The sequence below is a fragment of the Equus quagga genome, chromosome 8 (assembly GCF_021613505.1).
Source record: "Equus quagga isolate Etosha38 chromosome 8, UCLA_HA_Equagga_1.0, whole genome shotgun sequence".
Lineage (NCBI taxonomy): Eukaryota > Metazoa > Chordata > Mammalia > Perissodactyla > Equidae > Equus > Equus quagga.
Window position 1 is genome coordinate 106,178,195 of NC_060274.1, and position 17,112 is coordinate 106,195,306.

The following is a 17,112-nucleotide window of genomic DNA, read 5'->3' on the forward strand; positions in this document are numbered from 1 at the left end:
TCAGCTTTGTGGTATTATTTATCTTTCAAGGAAATTAAATATAGCTGCTTATTTTTCCCTGGAAAAGAAAATTTACAGCAACTTTGTGGTACTTAAACATAAAATTAACAAAACATTAACTATAATAAAAAAGATTTAAATGTAATCTATCTTTTTATATATCTCAGTAAATCAAGTGAGATGAATTACCCTGCTATTGATGGAAATTCACTCTCTATTTATAGTCAACAATATTTATGGAGTGCCCCAAATTTTGCAGTTCCCCGGAGTGTGTAGGACAAAAGCATCGGTTATATTTATTTTCTTGTAATTCCTTCACATCTTCTTTCTTTAAGGCACGTAATCACTCTAGGAAGGATATGAGATTTTTCATAGCTATTCAGTTCACACACACCATATCTAGAAGCAAGATTCAATTCTTTGACACAAGCATAAAACATGTGTCTTACGTATCTTAGGTCCTCAAGATCTTGCGCTAAAATTCTTAATCAGTAAGTACTTCTTACCTCGGCAGTCTGTTAGCTCTTTTCATCACTGCCGTGAAACCAAGGAAAATCAAAGAAAGAACTGTCAGTCTGCTCTTCTGATAATTTTTAGAATGGCCATTATGGGGAAAGATGTTTGAGGAAGTTGTCTTTCACGTCTCTTCTTTTCTTCAATATGTAATGTGGAGTCTAAGTGTGTGTGTGTGTGTGTGTGTGCGCGCACGCACGTGTATGTATCACCATCAGGGAAAGAAGTCAGAATGCATTATTTCTATAACACAAGAATTAGAATCAATCTTCTCTGCGAACGACTTGAACTTTGGACTAATGTTTAAATCAACGTTGGTCAAAAATAATTGAAATCCAAGGGGTGAAGAAATTTTGCAAGACCACTTCCCTACTCTTAATGAGTTTAAGTACTACTGCCAAAAGAAATTTACTTTGGGGTATTGTAGTAATACAGGGATGAAGAGATGTCAGTTACTCTTAAGAAATCACGAACTTTCACAAGAATGAAGCCAGAGAAAACTTTAATTTACAGTGAGAATAAAAAGATGGGGAAAAAAACAACCAATGAGATTTGGTGCTAATTTTGAATAAGATTGATTTATTTATTTTTTATTATAGGAAGAACAATTAACACAAGATTAGCCCTCTTAACAAATTTTTAAGTGCACAATACGGTATTATTAAGTATACACACAGTGTTGTACAGCAGATCTCTAGAACTTATTCATCTTGTATAACTGAAACAGATTTTAAAATGATTAGTAAAATGACAGGTTGTGAGCACTTTGAAAGCAGTAAAATTCGTGAAGACAAAAAAAAGTACTCACTAGGAAAAGTAACTTCAGAAGAGTCTTATTAATATTTTTCGCCAGGGTTTCCAGACTAATGGATGAAAGAACTATGGTAAAAACAGCTTATATGAATTTCAGCAAAAGACTTCATAGGATTCTTTAAATAAGGGAGATGTGGATGAATAACGCTTTTCAGAGAGGTTGATTAACAGACTGATTTACTTAGAAAAGAGGCATCTTTGGGCATTACGTAGCGCTCGGTCTCAGTCCTTGCTTCATTCATTATCAACCAGACATTTATCACATAACTGCTATATGCCAATCAATACGCTAAACTCCTAGAAAAAAGGGATTTACCATCAACTGGAGGAGACTTGCACATAATCAGGAAATTAAGGTAGGGGGTGACTACAGATGAAAGTGGAGGGGAATCAAGGACAGATCTACAGAAAATCGACTGCTGAACTGAGCTCTTGAGCAAAAGTAAAGTTAAGATTACTTGGAAACTCAGAAGAGTGCCGTGGAGAGGGCATTTAACAAGTACTGATAAAATAGGGCAAGAGGATGCACAGGTCACTCAGGACATTGCAAGTCAGGCATAAAACCAGGGCGGAAGTGGTTAAGATGTGAGCCTAGTATTACAAAAGGAATCCAGAAGAAAAAAGTGCAAGATTAGTCATGCTAAGAAGTTTTCACTTCATCTTGAAAGCTATAGGAAAATCCTGAAAATATGATAAAGATGGTGTCTGTCAACTTGAACCATTACCCTGATTGGATGGAAGGGGACATGAGGGTGCAAAACAGAAAAAACAATAAAGAAGTTATTGCAATCATTCAGGTAGTAACCATGATGGCCTAAGACAAGTCATGGCATTGAGGATGGAGGGAAGGAGACATCTTTTCAAAAGAGAGGTTGACTTATTCAATATTTATTGAGCATTTACTATGTATACTCAGCTAGGCACTAGAACTTCAGTGCTGAATATCAGTGATTCAGTTTGTGCCCTCTGGAGCAACAACTGCCAGGTAGTGAGTGCTTGCCAGGTGTTAGGTACTATGCTGAAGGCATATTCTTACGTTATCTAATTCTGTTTTAATCTGTATACCAACCTGTAAGGCAGACATTATAACCCCCAAACACTGAGATGATGAAAAAGAGGCTGAGAGAGTTACGAGGGATTTGTCCAAGACCACTAATGATTATGGAGACGAGGCATGTCTGGCTCCAAGATGCCATATATTTTTTTAATCACTGAGATTAGTCTGAAAGATGCTAACACAAAGATTTTTATCAAGCAGATTTCAGTCAGTGAAAGGGCATTCATTCCAGGTAGTTAAATGGAGGGATAACAAATTAATTTAAGAGGGGTTTGAGGAGTGGAGAGGTCAGAAAACAAATGGAAGGCAGTCCAGAGATTAGCCATTGCAAGAAATTGTTTCCATTTCTAGGACTGGAGGTACCACAAAGAGAGGAAGGACCCTTGCCACAGCAGAATCAGGGCTATCCCATCTGTAGCTGGCACCACAAAGGAGTAGTGGTCATTTTTAAAGACAAAGGAGGAGCTATTTCTCCCCTAGCTTCTCCTGGTTTTCTAACTTTCCTCCAGTCCTTGGAGACCACCACCAGTGTCTCCCAAGGTCTGAAGCTAGCCAAAAGCAGAGGTGAGCTGGTAAGAGAAACAGGGAAAAGGATCTGCAGGATTGCCCCTCAACCTACCCAGGACGGAAACTTGTTTACAACTTCATGGAGCTTGGCCTTTATCCACAGATGTTTGAGAATGTGTTAATTTTCCTGAAAGAGTGAATGCTAGTGACAAATAAAAATGGCAAGCAATAGGATATATTGGAGTATATGAGGAAGCCATTTGGTATAAACCTAATTCGGCCTGACTTTTTTTTTTCAAAAGGGCCTGACTGTGGCTATTGAGCACGCATTGCATATCTACTTAGACATTTCCTATGGCCAGAACAAAGGCCCTTGAGATAAAGGTGCAACTTTCCCCCACATTAGCATTTCCTTAGGGATAAGCATTTTTCCTTAGGCTAGGAACTGATTGCTGCACTCACCTCCCAGCTCACCTGTGACCACCCAGCTGGAGACAACAGACTGCCACGCTGCTGTGTTCACAGAGACAGAAGACCTACCTGCTATTTCCATCAATCGCTGTGCTGACAGAGCAGTCTCGCGACTATTGTAAAAGGGACATTTCAATCCTATGTGAAACATCCTCTTTGAGGGTATATAACCACCCTTATACCCCCACTTCTTTGGAGTGCTCTGTTCCTTTGTGGAAAGACTCTCCCGGGTTATAATCCTCAGATTTAAGCTCAGAATAAACTCACCCAAATTTTCATTTATAGATTGGTTATGGATTATTTTCGTCGACACTAGTTTAAGATTTGTGGTTTAGATAGATCACATTCCAATTGCAGTATAGGTAAAGGAATTGAAGAAAGCAAGACTGAAACCAGAGAAGCCAGCTGGAAGACTTTTGCATTAGTTCAGAAAAGACAAAGAACTTAAGTGTTATGGGATACCATTAACCCAGAAAAGGAACAGGAGAGCAGGAGATTAGGCTGAGGAAATAAGGTCATGGATTTGGAAAATACTAGATTTAAGGTGTCCCAGAGGAGAACTGCAGAGGAGAGAGTCTGTAGCTTAAGAGTTGTCAGAAGGGAACGCTTATCTTTAAAAGCCATTGGTTAGCATAGATAATAGTCAAATCCATGGGTGCTGTTGAGACAATGTAGAGTAAAAAAAGAAATATCATGTCAAGATGTCCCCAGAATTACATCGCCAATTCTAACTAGTGTAAGAAAATCAAGTAATAAACCTCTCCGTAACATTTTGTAAAAATACAGCTTATATAGATCAATGGACATAGAGCAATGGAGGTGAGCTAAGTGGTCTGTGAAGGGCCCTCTTTTGTCTATTTAGTGGCACTAATGTGCAATGAGCTAAGTAAAAACAGGAAACCCAAAGTACATAAAATCTCAAGATTTTAAAACAGAGGCAGGGAAGCTATCAAATGTGAAGAGAGTGTGAAACATTTACCCTAAGAAATAAACTCCCCTCTGAAATTTGCTACTTTAATATGATTCAACAGATCTGTATTTCTGTAAAGTAGATAATGCCTGTACTTTTTTCTACAGATAATGAACATGTTCTATAGATGTAGAGATGGCTTAATTCGTATCTCAATAGAATCAGTTAATGCAAATCAAGAATTTTATTTATCAAAGAAATTAGATATAAAAAACATTTGTTAATATATGTGCATATGAATATACACCATTAAAGAAATTTGCCTGGAACAATAATAGGTACTGATTTGAAATGCCCCATGATAATCTGAAGCAAATACATGATATATGCAAAAAGCTATAAAGGGAACATTTTATAGTTCAAGACATTTTAAATATCACATACAAGTAACACCTGAAAATTAGCGGAAAAAATGTAGAAAGCTATATATTTATAATCACAATAGTGAAAACAAGAAATTCATCTGATTACTTGATGAATCATAGAACATTTTAAAAATAACTGAGAAATCATCGGCCGAAGAAAACACCCTTTCCATCACAGCAGTTTTAAAATACACTAATATGCAAGTTATTTATACACACTCACCCATACATGTATTTTAAGAACTACTCAATATCTTAAAAGCAATCACAAAATCAGTCTTTAGCTTAATCCTCATCTGCATTTTAATGATTTCAAAATACAGCCACATTACAGGGCCTGAGGTTGCGTGTTGCTCCGTTACTGGTTTCGTAGCATTGTGGCTTTCCATCTTGGTAGCAATAAATTCTAGTAAACAGAGCCATTAACAGCATTTTTATAGGGTCAAATGGAGCGATGGCACCAGAAGTGTGTGCTAAGTAAAATTTGAAGGCTACTGTGTTACACTCAACTATCTATTAAGGCATTAAAATCAGGTCTTCCCAGAGATGTTTGAATGTTTTTCATGATCTTTTCTCCCCTTGACAGTTTTAGCTTTTATGTAGCAATTTGGAAAAAAATGATTACCTAAGGTTTCATGAAGTTTGAAGTTCTCACTAAAATATGAGCTTTATAAAAGAATACAGCACTCTAAGTGAAAGTAATCAAAACTAGGTGGTGAATAAAAATGCTCATGATCATATTTAATAACATCTATATTATGGTAATAATTTGAATAAAGGTAATACTGATTTTGAATATCCATAACATATGGGGCACTCTTTAATTAATAAAATTCAACCAAACTGGTATTCCCTAGTTCTCCAAGGATGTGTCAAAGACTAGTTTTGTCTTAATAAAATGGAATACCAATAAATTATTACACTGTAAAAACCATCCTTTAATTCAGAAATTGTTTTTTACTCACCTATGCATCTTTTTAGGTTGCAAAAGAATATTATAATGTCTTATTACATACATGCAATTTCCATCTATGCATCTTTTTAGGTTGCAAAACAAATATTATAATAAGTTTTATTACATACATGCAATTTCCATCTATAAGCATAAAAAAAGATAAACCTGTGTAAACTTAAATATTCTATTTTGACTCTTTGAGCACACAAAAAGAACTTAGCTCTTGAAAGAATAAAGTACATAATTCTATCCTAAATATCTTACAGTGTCAATTAGGTTTTGACATAATTTGGAAAATGCTATGAAAGCAAATCAAGAAGGCTGGCCCAGTGGTGTAGCAGTTAAGTTCGTGCGCTCCCCTTCATGGCCCAAGGTTTGCTGGTTTGGATCCCAGGTGTGGACCTACACACCACTTATCAAGCCATGCTGTGGCAGGCATCCCACATATAAAATAGAATAAGATGGGACAGATGTTAGCTCAGGGCCAATCTTCCTCAGCCAAAAGAAGAGGATTAGTGGTGGATGTTAGCTCAGGGCTAATCTTCCCCTCCCCCGCCCCAAAAAAACAGTGCTGGATCACTAGTGATATGGGAAATTAGTTTGTTCATAGGCAAACATGTTTTATATGAGCGAAATGTGTTTATATTAATGCAAATTAGAAAAAAATTAGTCACATTTCTACACATGATTTCATAGCTACAATTACTTGGGATGAGCATAAACTAAGTGTTTAAGTTTTAGAAACAGAGTTGACTGAAAATAAGATTCATTAAATAACAGCAAAAATAGCACTGGATATAATAAAAATCTTGATGGTGATATGTGAATAACTGATATCAGAGAAACACAGATGTAGTCCATTCTTTCCGCATTATTATGAAAGAAACAGAGGTCCACAGACATTAAGTGATTTATACAATTTGACAAAATTCTTAAACACAAAAGCAAGTCAGAATGCCTGCCCCCTCATACAAGTAACTTCTGCTACATGAGGATAAACCACCTCCCCTCCACTATCTCCTTCACCATTGCACTAATTGGGATAGAACTGAGTGTACAAATTATGGGTACACTCATATAATTAACTTTTAAAGAAAAGTTTTAGAGCAGTCAACTCAAAACAAATTACCCATAGATGAGACACAAATACATACCCTTGCACTTTCTAGAAACAAAAGGAGTGGCACATTGTCTCAAATTACCCAGGTCGTTTTTAATTATGAGAGTGGGAGCTCATTTTTTACTAAATTTTGATAAAATTGTTCTTGTATTAATTTTCTTACTAAATTAGAGTTTAGATAAACATTTGTTTAAAATCTGACTTCCCACCTTTTTATCTGTTTTGTTCTTGTACTTTTGTATGCCATGCCATACATAAAGATTTCAGATAATGGGCAACCTGAATATAATTCACATATCCCTATTCTTTAAATGTATTACTTAATCATAGTGATTTTGGTTATGTTTACATTATTGATGTATATTCTCTCTGAAACAAATACAAGACTAAAAATTCAAGAGGCGGCAGATATCATTTGTTCTGCATTTTCTATACAACCCTTCCTGATAGATCCTAGAGAAATTCTTTATAAGATAATTTTAGAAGTATTTTGTCTTTGTATTCTCTTCTGGAGTATTTGTAATGAGCTATGCTTTCATTAAGATGTCCCTCAGGATGTGCTAGCCTTTTAGGTAAGCATAAATTTTGATAATTCATTCCTATATAGTAGAATTTAGTAGATTTTTAATGTAATAAGATGTTCCTTTTAAAGTTCATTAAAATAGAAACTTTTTATGGGTGTTCTTTTATATGTCTATCTATGAAGTCTGTTCTAAGATCTGTTCTCCAAGTCTGTCTCCTCATTCTCAAGGAAAAGTATTCTTTTTTTTCTTTTTAAAGATTTTATTTTTTCCTTTTTCTCCCCAAAGCCCCCCAGTACATAGTTGTGTATTCTTCGTTGTGGGTTCTTCTAGTTGTGGCATGTGGGACGCTGCCTCAGCGTGGTCTGATGAGCAGTGCCATGTCCGCGCCCAGGATTCGAACTAACGAAACACTGGGCCGCCTGCAGCGGAGTGCGCGAACTTAACCACTCGGCCACGGGGCCAGCCCCTCAAGGAAAAGTATTCTTATTCGAATAAGTTATATTTATATGTGTCAAGTACATAAAGAAAACCTATAACTTATTTGACAATTTCCCATATATTCAAAATCCAACTATATAAGTTGTTTATTATGAGAGCCCTTCTCTTTTTTTCCCCTCCTTCAGTATTGTAACCATTTTATGTATGACACTACCATAGCAGTGGGGAAGGAGAAGAAGAGAGAGGGAATAAAAATTTAATCATATTATTTGATTATCGATTAACATAGCATTTAACTAAACTTTCCAAAAGTAAAATGAAGGATTTCGATGTAAGATTTGCACATATGGGCTATCCACAGTCTCTTTCAGAATGCCAATTAAAATTGTATTGTAACCATTTAAAAGCACAATGAGATACTACCGCACACCTTTTAGGATGGCTTTAAAAGTAAAGAGACTGTACAAAGCGCTGGTGAAGATTCAGAGCGACTGGAGCTCACGTGCAGCACTGATGGGAATACAAAGTGGCACACCCACTTTGAACAACAGTTTTCCAGTCTCTTGTGAAGTTAAATATATACTTTCCATATGACCCCAAAATTCCATTCCTAGATGTTTATGCAAATGAGAAGAAAAATTCTTCACACAAAAAACATTTTCTGAATGTTTATATCATGGTACCTCCCCTTAGGAATGAATAAACATATGGATAAGCATCTAATAATTCAGCAATAACAAGGAATGCTCTAATGTTATACCAACAACATGGATAAATATCAAATGTACCATGTGAAGTGTAAGAAGTCACACTCAAAGGCTATATAATATACGGTTAGTGTATATGACATTCTAGAAAAGGTAAAATTGTAAGGACAGAAGACAAATCAGTGGCTGCTCTGGGCTGGGAATGGAGGTCAGGCTTGTATACAAAGGGCAAGGGAAGATTTTGGGACACGATAAAATGTTCTATATGTTGATTATAGTGCTGGGTACTTGAATGCATGTGCTTGTCAAAACTTGCAGAACTGCACTCTCAAAAAAGATACATTTTACTGTATATAAAATATACCTTAATAAAAATACAGAAAAATTTCCCTGTAGAAGTCTTAGAAGTGGTGTAGTGGAATAAGCATCCTACTTGCAATAAAAATTTCTGGCTTTGACACTGATTCAAATCTCTAATAATAGTATGGCCTCAGCAAATTACTTCAACTACTTGGATCTAAAAGGATAAGCTTTAATAATTTTAATAATTTTAACACACAGGTCTATTATGAGGATGAAAATTATATCACGGACGTGAAATGCCTAAAATGAAGCAGGTACTCAATGAATTGGATTTTCTAAAATAATATTAGGGTGATGAAGCTCTACCATTGTATGGATCCATTAAATATAAAGAACTCCACTATTTCAACAAAAATGATGGTATCATAATACACAGCAAGTAATAAATAATGTTTTGGTGGAATCACCTACATTTTATTTGATAGCACCAACTATATGAACACTAAGTGGTACTAGCAAAGGAAATGAGGAGTGGCAGTATATTTTAGTTTCAGACTAAAACTAACTTAGAGAATTTGAATTTTTATTGCAGCAAATAGTCTTGCTTTGTGTTCTCACAAAATCTGACATATAGTGTTTTAGAGTATTTAACATACTGTTAAGAAAGAAATGTCTTATATTCTCACCTGCCACATGGAAATGTGCACAATCTATTAACTGATTTGTTACTAAATAAATGAGTTAGACATTAATTTAAATTTTTAACTGCACTATGTGGTGGCTTTTAAATTTCCATATTTACATTAATGCCTACATTTGTGAAGGCATTGATTCCATCCTGCCATGTTTAAAGGGGATCTTAAAGCACCCTTTGAGTTTATTATTCTGAAGTTCTTGGTACAACAAAACATTTTGGTTGTTATCCTGAAGCAGGAGAGTATTCACGATACACCATGTTGTCTTCCGTGAGACTAAATACCATGAGATCCTTGCATTCTTGAATTTAATATTGAGCAAATAAAACATTTTACAGGTGAGATATCAAGTGAGATAATATAGCCAAGGAAACATCCAGATTTTCTGGATTTTTTAAGTTAGTTTAAATCCCATAATTCGATAGTTTTACGATTATGAGGCTTTTCACTATTGTTCTAAACCAGAGCCTGGCCAAAGGAAATCTTTTTTTTTTTTATTTTACCATTATGCCAAGTTCTTCACACAAGAGTTACTGTAAAGTTTTGGTTTTTGCATATTATTTAAATGTCACTTTTTGTAATGAGCTTTTTCTACGCATTAATATTATGAAAAGCGTATTCGATAAAAATAGAGGAAGTTAAACTGGGACCCATACTTGTAAGGTGACATTTCTGTGGTTACTCCAGTCTCGGGAGGGCATAATGCCACTCTGTTGCATCCTCTATTATTCTATTGGTCATATCTGATGGGCCCACCAGGCTAAAATCTGTACTCTCTCTGATGTGTGCAACTGCCTTCAAATAACACGACTTAGATCACTGATAAATATTTAAAACTTTACAAGGCCGAACTGTGATTTACTGTCCCCAAAACTGCTTATCCCTCAGTGCTCTGTACCTCAGGTTAAAAAAAAAAAAGATTTAAATTTGGCTTTCTGCTTTCTCTGTTATCCCACATGCAGTCCATCTGTAAATGCTTTCAGCCTCACCTTCGTAATGTATCCCAAATCTCACAACATCCACCATCACTATTAGATCCAAGTTATTACCATCTCTCACCTAGAATACGGAAACAATTAAATGATGTCCTCACTTCCCCAGTAGTCTTTCTATAATCTATTCCCCACAGAGAGTGCCAAGTCCTGATTTTAAAGTATAAATTAGATCATAGAATGCACAGTACCCTCCAAAAATTTTCCATCTGATGCGGCCACAAGAATGCAGCTCTCAGACCCCTGACTGCATGGACCGTGGTTGACTGATGATGGCCCCAGCTGCTGCCTCTGAAATCCATTATCTTACTAAGACAGAGACTACATTTTCCATGGGCCACTTCCAGCCAATGACTCAGCATCACAGAGACACTACGGTAGACTCTTTCCCAGCCACCTAAAAAAATCTACACCTAACATCTGCTCAATGGTGAAGACCTGAAGACTTTCTCCTAAGACTAGAAAAAAGGCAGCGGTATTTACTTTTACCACCTCTTCAACATTGTATTGAAGTTCCCAGCACTAGAAAGAATACAAGAAAAAGAAATAAAAAACTTGTGTTTGGAAAGGATATGTAAAACTGTCTTTGTGTACAGATGACATGAATGTCTACATAGAAAATCCCAAGTAGTGTATGAAATGTTACAAGATCTAAAAAATGTATTTAGCAATTTCACAGGATGCAAGTTCAATATATGTAAAAAATCTATTGTATTTCTCTATTGCAGCAACAAAAAATTAGAAATTAAAATGTTTTAAAAAGTACCATTCAAATAGCATGAAAATGGAAAAATTTTAAAGGAATAAATTTAACAAAATACGTGCCAGATTTGTTCAGTAAAATACACAAAATATTTCTGAGAGAAATCTTAAAAAGCATAAATAAATGGAGGGATATAACAAACATGCATCTAAGACTCAATATTGTTAAGGGATAGTCCTTCACAAAAGTAATTATAGATTAAAATAACTTTTTTCTAGAAATTTACAAACTAAGGTTTTATATATAAATGCAATGAATCTAAAATAGACCAAATAATTGAGAAAAACAGCAATAAAATTGGAAAATTTATACTGTATGATTTTAAAGCTTACCCTAAAGCTACAGTAATCAAGACAATATAGTCTGATGTCAAGAAAACATATAGATCAATGGAATAGAAGAAGGAATCTATAAATCCATAGAGACCCACACATGTGTGACCAATTGATTTTCAACAAAAGATGCTAAGGCAATTCAATGAGGAAAGAATAGGCTTTTCAAACAACGGTGGTGAAGCAACCAGATAGCTTTTGCAAAAATATAAATATTGACCCTTACCACACATCATGTTCAAAAATGAACTCTAAGTGGATGAAGGACCTAAACGTAATAGAGAAAACAATACGACTTCTAGAAGAGAACATCATTGGAGAAAATCTAAGTGGCTATGGGTGGGCAAAGATTTCTTAAGTAGGACACAAAAAGTAAATTAGACTTCATCAAAATTTAAAAGTTGTGTTCTTCAAAAGATACCTTAAAAAAGGAAACATTAAGCCACAAAGTGGGGAAAAGTATTTGTAAACTAGATACTTAGCATAGAACTTATATCCAAAATATGTAAATAACTCTTACAACTCAATAATAAGAATACAAGGAATTCAATAAAAATATCGATTTAAAGAGATATTTCACCAGAGAACATGTAGAAATGGCAAATAAACACATTAAAAGATATTCAACATCATTGATCATCAGGAAAATGCAAACTTAAAAAAATGCTATGACATACACACCAGGATGTGAGTATATCATATCCACTAAAATGAAGAAAACCGACAAAACCAAGCGTTGGAGAAGGATGTTGTTCAACTAAAACTCTCACACGTCGCTAGCTAGAATGCAAAGTGGTAAAATCACTTTGGAAAACATTTGGGGACTCTCTTATAATGTTAAGCATTCATTTACCCTATGTCCCAGAAAATTCACTGTTAGATTTTTAACCCAAAAGGAAAATATATTTTCACGCAAAGATGTGCAAATGAATAGTTATAGAAACAGTAGTCTTAATAGCCAAAAACTATAAAGAACTGAAATGTCTATCTGATAGACGTGTAATCAAGTTATGATATATCTAAACAACAGAATGTTACTCAGCAATAAAAGAAACAAACTACTGATAGATGGAACAGCATGGATGAATTTCAAAAGCATTTCAATAGAGAGGAGCCAGATGCAAAGACGGCAGACTATACGATTCCATTTATATGAAATTCTAGTAAAGGCAAAACTAGTGATACAGAGCAGATTAGTTTGCTAAGGTGGATGGCGGGAGGAGGCATGGCTGCCAAGTGGTGAGGGAATTTCTGGGGGTGATGGAAACGTTCTGTGGCGTGATTCTGGTGATAGTTACACAACAGTACACATTTGGCAAAATCATTGAATTACATGGCTAAAATTGATAAATTTTGGTTTTGTAAATTATATCTCAAGCTGCCAAAAACAAAACAAAACAAAAAATTATCAAGGATCCAAAATAGCTGTTGTTTACATATATACTGATATTTAGTGAACTATAAATTAATACTGTAAAAATGTTTAAATATATATTTACCAATTTATTTAAAAACAATAATTTTTTTCTGTAAACTTAAAATTGTTCTATAATAGTCTATTACTTAAAAATGTATGTTTTCTACTGATATTATGAACATAGATAAGAATATATTTTGCTATCTTTTAAAAAATAAGTCCATTACACTTTAACATAAAAACATATTTTATTAAAAAACTGTTTTCCAAAAAAATTAATTCTGTGAGGAGAGTAACGTTGCTTTACATTTTCGCAAATCTCTTTAATGTCTGACTTACTAGACAGCTAGATTTTCGTAGCTACTTCCATATTCAACTTGTGATATCTTTATGAAGGAAATCTAGTCTCACATACTTAAGCATTTTGAATAGGGAGGAATATTTTATGGCTTTTTCAAGACCTAGTTTCTCAAAAGTGAGTTGCAGAGTGCAATAAGAAACCCTGTAAATCAACTTTTTGTATCACTGCATTGCACTTTGAATAGACGTATTTATTACCCATGCATGTAATACCAAACATTGGCTAAAATATGAAGCAGTAAGATCTAGTAAGCATTCCCAGTGAAGGAAAAAAAGCACTACACACACAACGGAAACAATCTGACATTATATTTTAAAGCTGAACATGTATGGGCTTTAGAAAAATTTCCATACCTGTGCCCAAACAGACAGGTATGAAGGTAATCATAGCAATGTTGTTTGTACTACCAAGAAACTGGAAACGTCCCAAATGCCCATCAGAGAACAAAGTATAAATAAACTATAGCATAGTTATACATTGGAATATAATTATATAGCACTGACAAAAAATGAATAAAAGCAATATTCGACAATCTGTATCGATTGTAAAAAAGTATTGTTGATTGGACAAAAATAAATTGCATAAGAACATACATTGTATGGTACCATCTTAAAATCAGATTGAAAAATAGACAAAACTGAATAAAATATTGTTTAGGGATATGTGCTTATGTGATGACTGATAATTACACCAGTAAGTGATAAGGAAACAATTCAAAATCATGAATACCTCTGGGAAGAAAGCACAAAGATGGAATTGGAGAAGAGAATATGGTATTTCAACAGAGTAATGTTTTATTTCTAAAGTTGGGTTTGTTTTGTTATTAGTTATGATTATGATTTATAACTTACATATAACATGCAGATGTGTTATGCATGTTATCTATGTACATGTTATAAGATAATTTTGATAGAATCATTTAATCTTGAGGTAGGCCTGAGATACTATATTGCCTGCTGCCGTGATATGTTTTCCAACGATTTTTGAGTAGAGGTCTTCACATCTTTATAGTCTGCTGAGACCACATATAGTCATACTTTAATTTAAAGTAGGAGCTAACGTATAGTAGTATCATATATGATAAGATTTTTCTAACAGTATGATCAAAGAAAAAACCATATTGGAACCATGTAGATAATTTTTTTGAAAAAATCAACATAATATGCACACATGTACATATGCACCACACAATTGTCTTATAACTCTTAACAGAGTTGAGACTGAATCAGTGAACCCACGTTCTTCCTTTCCACTGTTTCATTACTTTCTATTCTAGCAAACACAAGCAGTGCCCTACGTGAAATATGCCCAAAAATTGCACCACAAACACCCAAACTTGTGAAAACAAGTAAAAATCAGAAGCAAACTAAATAAAATTTCTTATTCTACTCATTCCACTTCATTTTGGCTTCTGAGTGGTTCTTTTTAGACCAACGCAAATGCATTTAAGCTCTGGTGATGCAATATAGCATTTATTTTCATGACCACCCTATCAAATTTAACAATCAAGCAGTAACTAGAGACTATATATTTTCATGGCATTCTTTCAGCAAATGGAAATATAATAACTTTGAATTCTGACCTTATTTTCAAGGTCAGATATACAGTTCATGAAAACAGCATATTTATGGTTCTGTAGTAGAATATTTTATGTTATGGAAAAAAATCTCTGTAGGATTTTCTGAGGAAGTATTATGTATACATTTTATTTAGTAAGATCCCTTGTTGCTGAAGGATGTAAGAACAGATTATGATTTGATATGTGCCTCAGGGAAATGGTTACACTTGCTATTTGGGCAACATTAGTGATGCTCTTTTTTTTTTTCTGATTACCTAGCCCTTAATTTTATTTTGTATTGGCTTTAATGTCTTTCAGGCTTAAGACAGCTTTGTAGAAGAGTTAACGCACTCTACCCTCTTTATAAAGGGGCCCTTACAAGTGAAACATTTTGTAATAAGTAGGTTGTGTTATGTTAAGGATAATTATCATTGAAAAATTAACGTCTTTGGAAGCCAATAAAAAACCAGTAGTTTTATATAATTACAAATGTCCTAAATGGAAAAGAATATTTGCTCTTTAATTGACAGCACAACTTTTATTTCTTGAGTCTCAATAATAAAAGAAAGGCAAAAGAATTATAGATTATAATGTAATGAGGTTTTTTTCATTTTAAAAGACATTCTTTTTTTCACATGCCATTAGTAGAAAAACCTACTGTGATAATTCTACTGTTACCGCTTTTTATGTTTTTATAATCAAAGAAGATATGTATATATAAAATATTAATTTTATCAATGCACCATAATGTTACATCATTAAGAAGAATACCTTTTATTTTTTGAGGAAGATTAGCCATGAGCTAACTCCTGCCGCCAATCCTCCTCTTTTTTGCTGAGGAAGACTGGCCCTGAGCTAACATCTGTGCCCATTTTCCTCTACTTTATATGTGGGATGTCTACCACAGCATGGCTTGACAAGTCGTGCATAAGTCTGCACCCAGGATCAGAACGTGCAAACTCTGGAACGTGCAAACTTATCCGATGCACCAGCAGGCCAGCCCCAAGAATACCTTTCTTAATTACAACATACTCACATATTTTATTTTATCTTCCATGGATATAGATAGTAATAACAGATAACACAATACGCTTAAGTTCTCCATACTCAAAATAATCATCCAAATATATAAAACACCTCTAATATAATTATTTAAGAGTTATTAAGCTTGTGGCCCCTTTGGACTGAATATTCATAGGTTATAACCTAGGAGACTGAGAGTCTCAAGAGGTCAGGCATACCTGACTATATTATATAATTCTGGCTCAAGGAGAAAAGTTATTATGAGAATAACCCATGCTCATATATTGCAGTTACCTCAAATAGGGAAAGATAAAAAACACAACCACACTTAGTTGTTAAAAATCCTAAAATGGTAAAGAATACTAGATCTTCTTGCTACTAAGACAACCAATAATTTTAATACTTTCAAGTTAGGGATGCTTGAAGTATGTTCTTCGGTTCTTCCATGATGTCTCATGATGAAATTGAAGAAGGTTGGAGACATCAAGTCTGGAGGAGAAAATGACATATCATCAGAAGTTTCAAATTTATGCTCGTTAAACGACCCTATTCTAAGTGAAACAGTTGATACCTCTCTTAATGGTACCTGAAAAACGTTATCCCAAAAATATAGTTTCATCTGCTAACAAATGGGCGCACAATCAAAAGTGAACAATTTGGTTGTGCATTTTTCTAATTGGTATTTCTAATTTGAATAAAATAAGAGTGTAGTGCATATGATGCCAGGTACAAAGGTTTTATCTGAGCTCAATTGAAAAATAAAAAGGTTTTAGAACAAAGGCAATAGGAAGACATTTTTCTGGATTTTTAGCTTCTTAATTATAAGCTTCTTTATTCCTCACTCTCCCCTCTCCACCCTAACCCTCCGCACTTGCCAGATGACAGAACAGATGACCATAAACTTCAAGATTTTCCTATGAGCACGCGATGAAGCACAAAATTGACATGAGGCTGGAGAGAAACCATCATCTCTGGCTTGAAATAATTCTTACTGGGCAGCAGGTATGCAGTCCCAATGTATGCAGAAAACTATTTTCAAAGTAGTCAAGACTTACTTCCAAATAAAGTTTTGGAGGCTTGACCTCTACAGGTAATACTCTCCGAGTGGCACAGTATAACGGTCCTAAATGAATGGGCATGGCATAGGGAGAAAAAAATGATACAGCCAATTCTTCTCTCATTTTTTGATTTTCTATTTTAAAAAGTAAATACGCTTCAAGAATTCTAC